This window comes from Notamacropus eugenii, chromosome 4 (assembly GCF_028372415.1).
Source record: "Notamacropus eugenii isolate mMacEug1 chromosome 4, mMacEug1.pri_v2, whole genome shotgun sequence".
Taxonomy (NCBI): Eukaryota; Metazoa; Chordata; class Mammalia; order Diprotodontia; family Macropodidae; genus Notamacropus; species Notamacropus eugenii.
Window position 1 is genome coordinate 315,417,510 of NC_092875.1, and position 11,826 is coordinate 315,429,335.

General features: G+C 41.6%; 1 pseudogene; it reads left to right on the forward strand.

Moving 5' to 3' along the window:
• Positions 1 to 1,913: 1,913 nt before the first annotated feature.
• On the forward strand, positions 1,914 to 6,327 carry LOC140501413 (ubiquitin-associated protein 2 pseudogene; annotated as a pseudogene).
• The last annotated feature ends 5,499 nt before the right edge of the window (positions 6,328 to 11,826 follow it).

Below are 11,826 nucleotides of genomic sequence, written 5' to 3' on the forward strand. Positions count from 1 at the left end.
TTCATAAATTGTTTGTAACATATCTTTTGTGTCTGTCTGATGGCTGAATTTAGTGTTATTTCACACAATCATTGCATTTTAGCCTGTCTCAGTAGAATTAACAAAAATAATGTCAAAAAATTAAAACAAAAAGCTAGTTAGAGGAAAATAACTCTTTGATTTGTTTAAGCTCTATGGGACAGTGAAATCTTTTCTTCAATTTTTACCTTGGGAAGGGATAGACATGAATATTCCATTCATTTCCTTTCTATTTAATTACATAACACTTTATTAAGTGTTTTTTATGTGCCAGGTATCGGGCTTGCTGGATACAAAGACAAAGTTGAAGTAATTCTTGCCCTTCACTGAATACCAGCTCAAGAGATAGTATTTACAAGGCAAAAGTAAAAATGTACACTCAGTAAGCATTAGGCAGGTACATGAATGACAAGGTAAGTCAGAAAAGGATTCTCAAAGTAAGGGGCACCTGAGCTGACCCTTGAAGGGCAATAGGATTTCCTCAAGACTATGGAGAGGAAAAAGAGTATTCCAAACATTTGTGATGGTAAATGCAAAGCACAAAGTGTGAAACATAATGTCCTATGTTGGGAACACCAAACAGGTCTATTTGGACAGAAGATCTACCAGGGATTAATGAGAAATCATTGTGAAAGGATAAGCTAGGTTCAGATAGCAAAGGACTTTATACGACCTTAAACAATGTATTTTACCCACTAGTCAATCGGGAACTATAAAAGAAAACTGATGCTCTCCTTATTGAAGTTTTGTTGGAAATTCTAGTTATTGAACAGAAATAAACACTTCGAACCTGATTTTATCAACCACAAGATATTTAGATATGCAGTAAAAAATAAAATATTTGTAAAAATGCTAATTAGCAAACACAAACACCCCACAAAGCTCCACTCAACACTTGGTCCTTAGAACTGAGTTTGCATCTATACAAGACTGAGTTAAAACTTCCGTTTTCCAGGTTTTCTCATATGTTCTACATTCAAAAGACACTATTCCCCAGGGGATAATCAATTAGCATAGAAGTAGAAGAAAGGCAATCATTCATTCAACTAACCTCTAACCTCAATCTCCTCTCATTATTTCCCTTGTTTTCTTCACTTCAGCAAGACACAGAAATGCTTGCAGTGCAGCAATGAAGTTAATTATCAGATAGCTGGACAGGTGCATCTTGGTTCAAAATATGTTTTGAATTTAATTCATGTATTTTTAAAAAGTCAATTTCATTTTTGATAGTAGGTATATGCATTATGTGTGTGTAAGGGAATGTACATACATATACGTATATATATAGTACAGTAATATTTTACTACATAATTGAATCTGAATGTTCTGGAGAGAGAGAGAGAGAGAGAGAGAGAGAGAGAGAGAGAGAGAGAGACAGAGACAGAGAGACAGAGACAGAGAGAGAGAGACAGAGAGAGAAACAGAGAGACAGAGAGACAGAGACAGAGAGACAGAGAGAGACAGAGACAGAGACAGAGAGAGAAAGAGAGAGACACTCAATAAAAAGATCAACAAAAATGTTTTTATGGTAATCTTTTGCTTCTCTTATTGAAAAAGAACTCATGAATTTTATATTTAAAGATCTTCAGCAATCTGGCTTCTACCTGTCTTCCAAGAGTGATGTCACATTACTTGTACACTCCGCCTGCCACCCAAACTGGTCTACTTCCATTTCCCAAGAGAGGACATCTTTCATAGTGCCTTTGAACAGACTATGCTATATTCCGGGAAATAGCTTCCTCCCCTACTCCCTAGTCATGTGAACAAACACCCCATGACTTCTCAAATTTTAACAAAACAAAAATCATGCACCAAAGATAAAATAAATTCAGTTGTCTCTATGGTGTAGAGACAAAAATATAAAAGACAGTTTAAAAAAATAAACCCAGGGGCAGGTAACGAGCGGCGGCGGCTGGTCCGGGGCGCGGCGGGAGCAGCAGCGATTTTCTATTTTGTACATACGTTGTTTTGTATATACTGTATATGATGACTTCAGTGGGCAGTGAACGTTCCCGGGGCACTCGGGACAAAGCTCAGATTTCAACCATGCAGATGACACAGCCACAGAAACAAGTAGTACAGGCAACAGCTGAACAGATTCGCCTCGCTCAAATGATCTATGATAAGAATGATGCAGACTTTGAAGACAAAGTTAAACAGCTTATGGAAGTAACAGGGAAAAACCAGGATGAATCCATAGTGGCCCTGCATGATTGCAATGGTGATGTGAACAGAGCCATCAACATATTTCTGGAAGGGAATTCAGACACGACTTCATGGGAGACTGTAGGTGGTAAAAAGAAGAGTATTGGAAAAGAGAGTTCAGAAAACAAAGAGAATAGAGAAAAGAGAAATGATAAAGAGACAAGTCGTGTACGTGGAAGCAACAACCGGCGAGGAAGAGGTGGCAGTCGTGCCAGAGATTTTAGAGGTGAAGAGAATGGAGTTGACTGCAGTCCAGGGGACAGGCCTTCAGATCGTGGCAAGCGTGGCCGCATTAGAGGATTTGGACGAGGTAGAGGGAGAGGGGCAGGGCGTTTCTCATCCCAAGGTATGGGGACATTTAACCCTGCAGACTATACAGATTCTTCAACCACTGATGGCTTTGGAACAAAACCAGAAGTTTGGGAAGCTGGCCAGAATGATACAGATGATGGAACTGCAGGGGCATGGAAGAACTCTATGGAAGAGTGGACAACAGAAGACTGGAATGAAGATCTTTCTGAGACGAAGGTATTCACTGCTTCTTCTGTTCCAGCTGAAAATCATGTCACCCTTGGACAAAGCATTGACTTGGTAGCCTTGCTCCAGAAGCCTTCTACTTCCTCCCAAGTCCCAGAAGTCAACTCATTTGAACCTCCTCAACAGCAGGGCTTTGGCCAAGCCCTGGTCTTCACAAATTCTCAACACAACACTCAGATGGCATCAGGAACTAGCAACTCGAGTACTGTCAACTCTTATTCTCCACAGAGTCTGTCTTCAGTTCTTGGTTCTGGGTTTGGAGAGCTTGGGTCCTCAAAGATGGCAAACCCCACTGGTTCCCAGATCTTAGACCAATTGAAATCTCCAAGTTTGGGCCAGTTCAGCAAGCAGAGTTCACAACAAAACAGCAGTAGTCCTCCTACCACCACTTCAACTTGGGATCTTAAACCCCCAGTTCCCCAGTCCTCTATAATGAATCAGTTTGACTTCAAATCTCAGCCTGAGCCATCCCCAGTTCTGAGCCAGTTGAGCCAACGACAACAGCACCAGACCCAGCCCATCCCTGTTCCTCCTCCTGGGATGGAGAACTTCTCATCCCAGGTAAAACTCCGAGAAAACTCCAGAGAAAATGCCACCGCTCTGAACAAAATGCTACAGCTACCCAGCATGTCTGCAGAAAACCAAGCAGTGTCTGCCCAGCAAACTCAGCCAAAACAGATCAAACCCCCAAAACGGAGAGTACCACCATCTTCCAAGATCCCTGCATCTGCAGTGGAAATGCCGGGATCAGCAGATGTTCCAGGGTTAAATGTTCAGTTTGGAGCTCTGGAATTTGGATCGGAAGCTTCTCTCCCTGAATTTGGATCAGCATTGAGTAGTGAAAATAGTAATCAGGCCCAAATCAGCTTATATCCAAAACCTGTAAGTGATCCTTTGAATACCTCTTTGCCAATATCCAATACAGTACAGGAGTCGACCTATACAACCTCCATCATCACCTCTTCCAGTTTGACCAACTCATCTCAGAGCACTAGTCCCGTAACAACATCTTCCTCCTACGAGCAGAATTCTGTGCATAGCAGGATAGCATACCAAAGCTCCATGGCTCCATCTGAAACAGCTTCTATTGCTGTCACAAATGGACATGGTGGTGTTCGAACTCAGCAAACTCTAGACACTACTTCATCTGTTACAGCACCGAAGACAACAGAAACCTCTCCCTCTCTCCCGACTCTGGGCTCTCTGCCAAGCACAGCTTCCGGTACTACGCTTCTGCCTTCAGCAGCCCCACACACAGTCACATTGCCTTCCTTGTCCCAGTCCAGTGACTTGTCCAGTGGCTCCCTCGCTCAGCTAAGCAGTTCATTGTCCAGTCATCAGAACAACCTTTCCTTTGCATCATCAGCACTGTCATCAAGTACATCACACACACACGCCAGTGCTGAGAATGCAGCCTCACTTCAGGCCTCCACCACCTTCTCGACTGCTTCAGCCTCTGCCACCAGCAGCACCTCTTCAGTTGTCAGCATGGCCAACAGCATGAACACTACAAACAGCCTTGGTCTGAGTGTCACCAGCGTCTCTATGCCAAGTGCAACCACCAGGGCAGCGCCCTTAGTTTCTTCAGGCAAAGCTCCCCCCAACCTACCCCAAGGTGTCCCACCCTTCTACATAACCAGTATATTGTGGGTCCTGGAGGACTCCTGCCTGCCTACCCAATTTATGGTTATGATGATCTCCAGATGCTCCAATCCAGACTTCCCATGGATTATTATGGAATTACATTCCCTGCTCCTGCGACCCTCACCAGCAGAAATGGGAGCCTTGCTAATAACCCGTACTCAGGTGATGTAACTAAGTTTGGCCTTGGAGATTCTGCATCCCCTGCTCCCACCACCACTCTGGCTCAGCCACAGCAGAACCAATCTCAGACCCACCACACAGCTCAACAGCCCTTTCTCAACCCCACGCTGCCTCCTGGCTACAGCTACACTGGCCTCCCCTACTACGCCGGTGTACCCAGCGCCTTCCAGTATGGGCCAACCATGTTTGTCCCTCCTGCTTCAGCTAAACAGCATGGTGTGAATCTGAACACCGCCACCGCCCCCTTTCAGCAGGCCAGCGGTTATGGCCAACACAGCTATGCAGCAGGTTACGATGACTTGACCCAAGGGACAGCAGCTGGAGATTACAGCAAAGGAGCCTATAGTGGTTCATCACCAGCACAAAACAAGTCTGCTGGTTCAGGACCTGGGAAAGGGGTGTCAGTGACCTCAAGTAATACAGGTGTGCCTGACATAGCTGGTTCCGTGTACAACAAGACTCAGACGTTTGACAAACAGGGATTCCACGCGGGCACCCCACCACCATTCAACCTGCCCTCAGCCCTGGCTTCCACAGGCCCACTGACCCCTGGTGCCGCCCCGGGTTATGCCCCAGCCCCGTTCCTGCATATCCTGCCTGCCCACCAGCAGCCCCATTCCCAGATGCTACATCACCACCTCCAGCAGGATGGGCAGGGTGGCTCTGGCCAGCGTAGCCAACCCAGTACCCTGCAGCCAAAGTCTCAGGCCACCAAACCTACCTATGGCAGTTCTCCATACTGGACAAACTGAGCCCCCTGGGGGGGGAGGGGGAAGACACTGGACCTGAGAGGAGAACCGACACACAGAGACCCATTCTTGGAGACCGGCATTTTATTAGAAGAATACTTGCAGAGAAACAGTAACTGTCTCAGCCAAGAGTCCTTCTGAGGGGAGCATCTTTCTGCTTGCCCCTGATTCACTGTTGTATGTAATGTATTTATGTATGTATTTGTAAATGTCATAGAAGCCTACACACTTGTGGTGTACACAGCCTGCAGCTCTGTGTGCTCTCCGTCGGGAAAGAGGATCCTCCCCTTCCCCCGTGCCTCTCCTTTGACCCCAACTCTCTGGGCTTCCACTCTGTCTCACTTGCTCTGACAGGGGCATGGGAGGGGAGTGGGAGAAGGGGGAAAGGGATGGGGCCCTCAGCCACGGCAGTTCGGGTTTGGAAGGGCTGGTACACATGAAGAATCAAGTTTTTTTGTCTTTGTTTTTGTCTTCCCCCTTCCACCCCCCCCCCTCCCCCATGCCATTGAGTTTTCATTCCCTGTGTTGGTTTTGCTGTAACTTTTTTTTTTCAAAGCCACCATTCTGTCATTTGTCCCATTGCATCTCTTCCCCCAGCCTGTTGGCGAGTTCACTCTGGCCGGATGACAGCAGAAGTGTCCTATCCCCTCCCTAAGGTGAAATCGGACATGGGCCTCGTGTCTGTGAAGGCGAGGCCCCACCCTCCAAGAACTTAATTTTTATTTTTTTTTTACCATCAGGGCCTTAGCCCATAATAGTTTCTGAACTGTCTCTGTCCCCACTCCTATACTTGGCCCATGCCCACAAAATAAGGCCAACTACACCCCCACCCTCCCTAAAGAAAAACCCCCTCCAACCCAAGAGGAACACAGGCTTTGTTCCTACTGTCCCACACCAATTGGGTGACTGTTTGAGAAGTTTCATTTCTTTTTAGCCCAAACTCCACATAATAAAGTTCTAAGAGTACAGATGTCAAAAAAAATAAATAAATAAACCCAGTAATGTCTCATATTCATTGACCCTTTCTTTGCTCACTAGGCACCCCTCATCTCATCTTCTATCCTACTGGTTACACTAGCAGACTCAAGAACACAACACAGCTTACACCAAAGCTTACTCTTTCATCCTGGTCTTCAGTCCCAGTTGATAGTGCTGTGGACACCCTAGTTTCAGTCTGTGGAAATCTGCTGGGGCATTGAACACCAGTGCAACAAAGGGAGAAGGACAGGTCATCAGGACTAATAAATGTTTCTATGGGTGAAGAGAGATGATTAGTGGAAAAAGATGAGGACTCTATGTTTGTTGAGGTCTGGGAGGTTTGGTATTTGAAGGAGGAACTGATACTAAGAGTGTGAGAACATGGATGCAGGAAGGAGATTTCTAGGCAAATGCAGAAAAGAAGGTGAACAAGGAGGTATAAAAAAGTAGTGAGCTGCATCATTAGGAATGTGATAGGTCAGGGGCCATACTATGATCCAGTCTACTCTGTGGCACCTGAAATAACTGACATTGTTCTGGGAGTAAGGTGCAGTGGAAAAGCACTTAGAGGGGAAAGTCTAGAATACATACCTTAGAAGCTCTGGTTGCATGGAAAATATATAGAAAATGGAGAGACCAGATCATTATAAAAGTCATGAATGAGAGATTAAAGTCTAGATTAAACAGAAAGAGTAGATGATTAATGAAGAAAGAGGGAGAATTTTTTAATAGGAACAAAAATTAAATTTAAAAATTACAAAACACGACTAGCTGGAGAGGAAGGAAAGAAAGTGGACTGTCACATGAGAAAAGAGGGTCAGGATTGAAGGAAAGAGAGTCAGTGGGAACATAGCCACACACCTAAAAAGGGAAAGAGCCAAGATTGCAGAGTAAAAGCAGGGACTTGCCTGAATTCTCCAACAAACATCTCCAAATACCTGTAAAAAATTACTCTAAATTAATTCTAGAGCTGTGGATCCCATAAAATGATGAAGTGAAATAAGTCTGTAGCCCAAAACAGCCTAGAAGGTCAACAGGAAGGGTCTATTGCACTGGGCAGGGAATGTAGCACAGTACAGTGTGGGCACCCTGACAGGGCCAGAGCAGGCCTCGGGGGACTGAATCACTGGCACCTGTGGCAGTTTCCAGACTTTTCAGCCTGCAAATGCTAAAGTTAATATCGAAGGTCATGGGTAAAACTCTGTCAGCCCTGGGTGAAGGAGGAATATGATCTGGCCCCAGCCAAGGGGCAGCAAAAGTGGCAGCAGCAGCAGCTATTTCTAGAGCTCCCAGCCCACAAACAGTGTGGGAATCAAGCAGCTGATCAGAGGCATCTCTTTGTTGGAGCTAAGTCAGGAGTCTCATGATTTGCCATTGTTGTATCTACATCACAGTTCTGGGTAGTGATCCTGGAGTAAGGAAGAGTGCTGGTATGGTGGACTTTGTAGTACAGTAGAGAGGAAATCCTCCTTATAGTTCCAAGGCAGAGAAGAATGCTCCTAGTGATGCACAGACCAGACAACTGGCCAGGAAAGGAACAAACTCCTCTCCTTTCATCATACCACCTTGGAAGAACTAAAACTTTGCAGGCTCTTAGAAGTAGCTGTGAGAATTGCTGCACAAAACCTCTAAAGTTTGGGACAGTAAATTGCTCCTCCTCCACTGGAAGCAGAGTCCTACTTTGACAAAGAGAAAGTCAAGTATTTACTTCAGAAGATGAATATGCAGTTTAAAGAAAACTCGTACTATAGAATCTTACTTTTGTGACAAAGAAGATCAAAACATATAACCAGAAGCAGACAACAAAGTCAAAGCTCCTATATCTAAAACCTCCAAGAAAATTAGGAATTGGTCACAGGCAAAGGAAAAGCTGAAAAAGAATTTTGAAAATAAAGTAAGAGAAATAAAGCAAAAATTGGGAAGAGAAATGAGAGTGAAGCAAGAAAATCTTAAAAAAAACAAACCCATCAACAGCTTTTTCAAGAAGATGCAAAAACTACTGAAGAAAGTAATACTGAAAATAAACTAAACCAAATGGCAAAAAAGGTCCAAAAAGCCAACAAGGAGAATAATGTCTTAAAAAGCAGAATTGGCCAAATGGAAAAGTAGTTCCAAAAATTCACTGAAGAAAATAATTCCTTCAAAATTATAATGGAACAAATGGAAGCTGATGACTTTATGAGAAATCAAGAAATTACAAAACAGAGACAAAAGAATGAAAAAATAGAAGATAACATGAAATATCTCATTGGAAAAAGCACTGACCTGAAAAATAGATCCAAGAGAGATAATTTAAAATTATTGGACTACCTGCAAACCATGATCCAACTAAAAAAAAAGAGCCTATATATCATCATCTTTCAATAAATTATCAAGGAAAACTGTCCTGATATTCTAGAACCAGAGGGTTAAAAAGAAATTGAAATAATCCACTGATTGCCTCTGGAAAAAGATCCTAAAAGGAAAACTCCTAGGAATATTGTAGCCAAATTCAAGAGTTCTAAGAGGTGAAAATATTAAGTCACCAGAAAGAAACAATTCAATTATCATGGAAACACCATCAGATAACTCAAAATCTAGCAGCTTCTACATTAAGGGATTAGAGGGATTAGAATATGATATTCCAGATGTCAAAGAAGCTAGGATTAAAATCAAGAAAAACTTACCCATCAAAACCAAGCATAATACTTAAGGGAAAAAATAGACATTCAATGAAATGGAGGACTTTCAAGTATTCTTGAAAAGACCAGAGCTGAATAGAAAATTTGACTTTCAAATACAAGAATAAAGAGAAATGTGAAAATGTAAACAGGAAAGAGAAATCATAGGGGACTTATTAAGGTTGAGCTGTTTATAATTCAACATGGAAAGATGATATTTGTAACTAATGACGCTTTTCTCAGTATTAGAGTACTTAGAGGGTTGTAATGGTAATTACAGTGGGAAGATCTTTGCCATTCATTAACAGGCCCATATGACCTGCTTAAATCACATGGAAGCCTAAGTCATATGTGGTAGGAGGAGCTTGATGAATAGGTGGAACAGGAAGGGTGGAGCAGACTGAGAGGAAGTGAGTGAGCACAGTTAAAGTGGTAAGAGAGAGGACCCAGCCAACCAGACAACTAGACAACTAGACTCCAGAGTGTTTCTTTGTGGGAGGGATCAGCTTGGGGGTGAGGGGAGAAGAGGCTTGGGAATGGTGTTGCATCCTACGGTGATAACTGATTTCTTGGCTATTACGATAGATTTGGATTTAGCTTTCTGTTTAGGAGATTTGACTTGCTGGTGTCTAAATAAATGTTTTTCTTCTGCCTTCTATACAGAGAGTGTGTTATACTTTGTGATTGAGAACTGCACTGGCATATTCATAGTCACCACTAGTCCTGTGAATATTGCCTTGGAGATACAAGGTGTGTGTGTGTGTGTGTGTGTGTGTGTGTGTGTGTGTGTGTGTGTGTGTGTGTGTGTGTGTGTATGTTTGTATTGAGAGAGGAATATATTGGAAGAAGAAGAAAGGAAGAGATAGAATGGGGCAAATTATCTCACATAAAAGAGATAAGAAAAATATTTTACAATGGAGGGGAAGGGGGGGAGTGAGAGGGAATGAGTGAATGTTACTATCATCATATTTGGCCTAACAATGGAATAACATACATACTTATTTGGGTATCTTACCTTGAAGGAAAAGAGGGGGAAGGTGATAAGGTGGGGATGATAGAAGGGAGGACAGATTGGTAGAGAGGGTAGTCAGAAGCAAATACTTTTTTAAAGGAACATGGTAAAAGGAGAGAATAGATTAAAAGGGAGAGGGCAGGATAGGATGGAGGAAAATATAGTTGATGTTTCACAACATGACTATTATGGAAGTGTTTTGCATACCTAACCATATATAACCTACATTGAATTGCTTGCCTTCTAAATGAGGGTGGATGGAGAGGGAAGAAGGGAGAAAATTTGGAACTCAAAGTTTTAAAAACAAATGTTAAAATTGTTTTTACATGTAACTGGGAAATAAGATGTACAGGCAATGGGGTATAGAAATCTATCTTGTCCTACAAGAAAGTGAGGGGGAGGGGTTTAGGAAGTGGTGGGATGAGAGAGGGGAGGGCAGACTAGGGGAAGGGGTAATCAGAATGCAAGATATAATGGTTTGGGGAGAGAGAGATGGGGAGAAAATTTGGAACTTAAAATCTTATGGAAATGAATGTTGACTAAAATAAATAAATATAAAAAATATTAATAACTGAAAGACTATAATACTATGTTTAAAGCAGAAGGTACATTGAAATTGCAAAGCTTTTTGCAGACATTATTGCATCTAGGATAACAGAAGAAGCAGTAAAATGGGAAAAAAACCTTTGTATCAGATTTTTCAGTTGAGTTCAATATCCAAGATATATAAATGATAAATATATAAAATCAATAGCTATTTGTCAAAAGAGAAATGGTTAAAGGACATGAACAGCCAAAGGAGAGATTAATAAAATTGAAATTAAGAAGACTATTGAGCTAATAAATAAAATTAAGAGTTGGTTTTATGAAAAAAAAATAAAATTGATAAACTTTGATCAATTTGATTAAAAAAAGAAAGAAGAAAAGCCAATTACCAATATCACAGATGAAAAGAGGGAACTCACTTCCAACAAGAAGGGAAATAAAACAATAATTAGAAATTATGTTGCCCAACTGTATGCCCATAAATTTGACAATCTAAGTGAGGTGGATGAGTATTTAATAATATAAATAAATTGCCAAGATTAACAGGAGAGAAACAACCCCATCTCAGAAAAAGAAATTGAACAAGCCAGCACCCCTGGGAAAAAAATCTCCAGGGTCTGATGGTTCGACAAACAATTCTCAAAAAGAACTGGAAAGTATTCACAGCCATCTAAAAATGCTCCAAATCATTAACAATAGGAGAAATTCCTATCAAAACAATCCAGAGGTTTCACCTCATTCCTTGCAAATTGGCAAAGGAACCAAAATGACAAAAAATAGAGATGTCAATATCAGAGAGGCTGTGGAAATAAAAGTTGATGGAACTGTGAATTGGCACAAACATTTTAGAAAGTGATTTGGAATTACGCAAAGAAAGTGCCTAATGAGTCCATATATTACTGATATGGACATATTACTGATATAATATTCAAAATAACAAATTCCCCATACATTTATTGCAGCACTTTTTTATAATACCTAAGAATTGAAACAAAGTAGATGTCATCAACTGGGGAATAATTAAATACATTTCAGTACATGAATGTAATGGAATATTACTGTACTTAAAGAAATATATGTGATACATACAAAAAAGCATAGAAAGATCTATTTCAATTGATGTAGATTGAAGTAAGCAGTAGGAAGAAAACAACATATACAGTAATTACAATTTAAATAATAAAATTATGCAAGAAAAAAATCAAAAGTGAATGCAATGAAATTGTAAAGATCAAGTGAGACTCAAATGAAGAAAAAACAGAAGACACCCTGAATTTAACCTTTTGGGGAAGTGGAA